A 5,836-nucleotide genomic window follows, 5' to 3' on the forward strand; every position below is an offset into this window, starting at 1 on the left:
CTCATCCGGTGGATTCTGTTGCTACAAGAGTTTGATATTGAAATTCGGGACAAGAAGGGTTCCGAAAATGTGGTAGCTGATCATCTATCCAGGCTGGTTGTGGACTTCAATGAAAATGTTGTGCCGATTGCTGAGACATTCCCTGATGAACAACTTATGCACATCTCTCAAAATCCTGCACCATGGTTCCCCGACATAGTGAACTACCTTGTCACTGCCCAGATGCCATCACATTGGACCAGACAAGATAGATCAAAATTCTTGGCTAGGGTGAAGTACTTCTTTTGGGATGATCCTTACCTGTTCAAATACAGCCCAGATCAGATTATAAGGAAATGCATTCCTGAAAATGACCAGCAAAATGTCCTATCTTTTTGCCATGATCATGCATGTGGGGGCCACTTCAGTTCTAAAAAGACCGCGGCGAAAATTCTTCAAAGTGGATTCTATTGGCCCTCCATTTTTCGTGATGCCCATTCCTACTGTTCAGCCTGTGATAGATGTCAGAAGTTGGGGACCATTGGAAGAAGGAATATGATGCCGCTGAACCCGATCCTTATTGTGGAGCTATTTGATGTTTGGGGCATTGATTTCATGGGGCCCTTCCCTAATTCTTATGGGCATCTTTTCATCCTTGTAGCGGTGGATTATGTTTCCAAGTGGGTGGAGGCCATTGCATGCAAGACTAATGACCACAAAATCGTGTTGCAATTTTTGAAAGAAAATGTGTTCGCACGTTTTGGGACACCACGTGCCATCATCAGTGATGGGGGGAAGCATTTTTGCAACCGATATTTTGAGCAACTCATGAAGAAGTATGGCATTACTCATAAAGTTGCAACTCCCTACCATCCTCAAACAAGTGGGCAAGTTGAGATATCCAACAGAGAAATCAAGAGGATGTTAGAAAAAAACGGTGAACCCGACGAGGAAGGATTGGTCTCTTCGACTCAATGACGCTCTGTGGGCATACCGGACTGCATTCAAGACCCCAATTGGCATGTCTCCCTACCGACTTGTGTATGGCAAGGCTTGTCACCTCCCTGTGAAATTAAAGCACCGGGCTTATTGGGCTATAAAGCAGCTGAATTTCAGTCTCACCAAGGCTGGTGATCAAAGGAAGCTACAGCTAGATGAATTAGAAGAATTGAGGAAATATGCCTACGACTGTGCCAAGCTATACAAAGCTAAGATGAAGAAGATTCATGACCAAAACATTTTGAGAAGATCATTTGAAGTTGGTCAGAAAGTCCTCCTTTACAACTCACGTCTGCATCTGTTTCCAGGAAAGCTCAATTCCTGATGGACTAGACCATTCATAGTGCGTGCAGTTTCTACTCATGGAGCCATCGAAATCGAGGATCCTAAGAATGGAAGTACTCACAAGGTCAATGGTCAATGGTTGAAGCCGTTCTTGGAACTGGAAATTTCGGAGAGTAAGGAATTGCCTTTGGAAGATCCTACGTCATCTACTTAATCATCAGCGGTGAAAAGTCTGACTGAAGACTGTAAACTTAGCGCTTATGGGAGGCATTCCTTTTTCTTTGGTATTTATAGTCATTTTTTTTGTGTTGTTTCATTTATGTTCATTTTTGTTTTGTTTTTGTGTTTTTCAGGACGAGTGTTGTCACGAGTAAGTTTGGGGGTCGTCTTTTTGCTCACTCTGGTTCCTTATACCTCTTGGTATTGTATTTCTGCCTACATTGAGGACAATGTGTGATTCAAGTTTGGGGGTATGGAAAAACATTTCGTCTGTTTATTTTTGTGCTTATTTGTTTAAGTATTGTTTTTTTTTAAAAAAAAAAAAATTGTGCTATGTTGTTGTTAAGTTCGAGTTAAACTGTAACTGTGATTTGCATTTCATTCGCTCGCTTAAAGGGTTGAACACATCGTTATGTCATTATGAGTCTGAGTCCTTTGACTTATTTTTGGGTAAAAAAGATTTCACTTGTTTTGAGATAAATTTTTATGAGCACATTAGCATGTTTTTTGTGAGGTATGGTGTTTGAGCTTAAGCTTGTTCTCTTTGAGATTTGTTGGATGACCTATTGATGAATAACCATTGGCTTGCAAGATATAAAAAATAAAAAATAAATAAAAATAAAAAAATAAAAAAGAGAAGGAAAAAGAAAAGAAAGATCATGTTGAGTTTTTCACTGAGTAACCGGACCTCTTGCCTCATTAAGCATTGATTGTTCATGTCAAAAGATGTGAAATTCAATATTGATTTAAGATATGGCTAGTCTGGCTTCGTAGCTTTTTTGACTTAAGTTACTAAGCCCTTAGAGATGTTTTACATCTAGTACCCTAAAGCCACCTGGCTTCGGAGTCATTGGCCTAACACTTGTTACATGGGTCAATTAGAAAGCTTAAGGGAGTTAGACACTACAAAGTTTGTTAAAAAGAAAAAAAATTGCATATCTTGCCTTGGTTGTTTCATCTGTTAGGGATTCTTACAAATTTTATGGAACTTGTCTTGAATTTAAGCTGAAAGCTTCATGATTGTATGCTAATTACACTTTACACATTTCAGAACATATGAAGTCAAAATTGTCCATTTATGAGTGATTTGATTATGGATTTCCTTTTGACAGTGATGGTGGTGTTTGTCTTTTTAAGTTTGCTCATGAATAAGAACCATGGTTTATGTGAAACTTCTTTCTTGTTAACAACATAGTACTACAATGTTTGTGGGTATCATTCCTGTTAAGCCCTCATGAGACTTCACTCATCCACTAGGGATGCCTAGGGGTTTAAAAGGCTTGTTGCATATGCTAAATGCAATCGTCTCTCCCACGAAAGAGGATTTATGTTTTGTTTTGTTTTGTTTTGTTTTCATTCTATTTTTTCATTTTGTTTTGCTAAGGGACTAGCAAAAGTTAAGTTTGGGGGTGTTTGATTTGTGCCAAATATTGCATATTTGAACCCCTTAATTTACTTGTATTAATCCTTTAGCTGTGTTATTATCTGATATTTTGTGTTAGTTTTGTGTTTTTAGTATTTTGTAGGTCATTGAAGAAAAACTACTTTTCGGAAGAAAACATACTTTGAGAAGACCTAGATGATGTGGTTAAGTTTAACCAAATCCAAGAAATGGTTAAATCGGATTAAAGATAAGATTGGATAGAATTTCGGATGGATTCAAATTCAGATTCTGAACACGTCTCAGTATTTTGACCCTAACTTTTCGTTCACACATCCGATTGAGGTGATTCAAGTGGTATTGGAAAGCTAGCTCAAAATAATACAATTCATTGGGAAATAGGATTTTCCTAATTCGGACGTTTACTATTCCAAAATCGTCCCGCAATTAAATGGTACAAACCTGGACGAATTTTATCCGATTTCAACTTGTAAAACCCTAAGTTTTAGGTCTATAAATAGGGAATTATCAGATTAGTTGGGGAGGCTACGAATTTCAAGATTGCAGAGGAGAAATAAGAGAGTTTAAGGTTTTCCTAGCTTTTGGATCTCTATTTTGTGATTCTTATTTGTAAGTACTCGATTTTACATTATGAATTCAATCAATTTTGTTTTGTCTTTCAATAACATGAGAAGCTAAACCTTCAACTAAGGTTGAAGATGAAGCCTCACTTATGATTAGCAACTTTGTTTCATGTATGTAATATTTTCCAATTTAATGGTTTAATTGCTCTATTGTTTTACTTCTAATCAATTGGATTGAATAACTCTTGGATATCTTTTGTGATTCAATGATACACTTGATGATTTAAGATTATTCAATACAATTGATTGCTTGGTTTTCTTTGTTAAAAAATTGGATTTCCCCTGTGATTTATTCTCTGGATACAATTGATGTTTTGATAAAGATTGGATATTTTCTTGTGATTTACGGATACAATTAATGATTTGATCGAATATTGGATTTATTTTGTGATTTGGATTATGAATGGATACATGGGATCTTTTGATTAATTCTTTGAAGCAATAGTAAAACAAACTTAAGATTTATATGTGAGAACTTTGGGGAATATTATAGATCATGAAATTATGTTGTTATGAATTTGTGAGTGTGGATTCCGAAACCTTAGTATTTCGTCATAAGATTTAAAATTGCTTTCAAGAATACAATTTCCTGTGAGTTCGACCTCGCACTTGCAATCCATTAACTACAATTGATTCGTGCACTTGCGAGTTAAATAAATTTGCACAACACCATGTAACCATAAATAAATAACTATTGCACCACTATAAAAAAAATAAAATAAAATAAAAAATTGCCACGCAAGTACCCATAAATGAACACTTTGCACACAACTCTTTGTTTGCTTTTGATATTTGTATAAGTATTGGAACCAACTCTTTGTGATTAAAAAAAAAAGAAAAAATAAATATTAGCATATTCATACGAACTCCAAAAGCAGCCAGTTAAAACCATTTGGAATATTAAGGACAAATGAAGAGAGTACAGTAAAACTTACATTTGCTGCAAGTGGGGTATTAAGCTGACTCAATAAACTCCTATTCAATGAATAACTCCTCTTATTGTGACCCAAACCACTACACTTCCCACATCTCATCCTTACTCCAAATTTCCTCATTCGGTTTAGATTTTTGGGGGCCCTACTTGTTGGGCAAATTTATTTAACTCGCAAGTGAACAAATCGTTTATAGTTTAATGGATTGCAAGTGCGAGGTCGAACCCACAGAGAATTGTATTTTTGAAAGAATAACTTATATCTAAACTAATTTTATTCTAACCTAGTTCCAAAAGGTTTTTGATTTTGGGTTTTTAAAACTAAAAGACAACATAAACTAAATAAAGTAAAACAAAAGATAAAGGTACTAAGGTTTGGGAATTCACACTCACCGAATCATAACAATATATTTCATGTTCATCAATATTAATCCGAAGTTCTCACAAATTAAATCTTATGTATGTTTTACTATGCTTCAAAAGATTAATCAAAACCATCCCATGTATCCATTCATTGCACAAATCACAAAAGGAATCCAAATTTAATTGAAACACCAGATGTATCCGAAGAACAAATCACAAGGGATATCCAATTTTTAAGCAAATAAAACCAAGCAATCAATTATGTGAAGTTATCTTAAATCATCAAGTGTATCTTTGAATCACAATAAGGTATCCAAGAATTATTCCACACATTGAAAAGAAGCAAAACAATTGAAATTAAGCTCAATAAAATCGGAATAATAAAAACTTACATAAAAGTAACGTTATGCTTCATTGATGAGGCTTCATCCCCAACCTTAGTTAGGAATTTAACTCCACATAAATAAAACTAAAATCTAAACATAAACTAAACTAAAGAGAAAAACTGTAGAATTTTGCTCACTGGGATTGTATATCTTTTCTTGAATGCAAAGAGTTCTATTTATAGGCTTAAGGAAGTCCTAGAAGCCCAATTAAACCTAGATAATTCAGAGGTCTGTCTCCTAGTCAAAATAGAAGTCTGAAATTGGAATAGGATTCGTCCAAATTTGTGTCCTTTTATTGTAGAGTGATTTTGGCATAGTAACCGTCCGAATTAGGAAAATCCTATTTCACAATGAACTGTATTAGTTTGAGTTAGCTTTCCAATGTTGCTTAAATCACCTCAATCCAATACATGAGCCGAAAGTTATGGTCAAAATACTGAGACGTATGCAGAATCTGAATTTGAATATAATCTGAAATTTTATTCAATCTCAAATTTAATCCAATTTAACCTTTTCTTGGATTTGGTTAAACTTAACCACATCATCTAGGTCTTCTCAAAGTATGCTTTCTTTCAAACTTTGCATTTTTTCCTTTAAAGCTGCAGTTTTTCTTCAACAATCTAAAAAACACTAAAAACAAAAAAGTAAA

This window comes from Corylus avellana, chromosome 9 (genome assembly GCF_965113065.1).
Source record: "Corylus avellana chromosome 9, dhCorAvel1.hap1.2, whole genome shotgun sequence".
NCBI classification, from domain to species: Eukaryota; Viridiplantae; Streptophyta; class Magnoliopsida; order Fagales; family Betulaceae; genus Corylus; species Corylus avellana.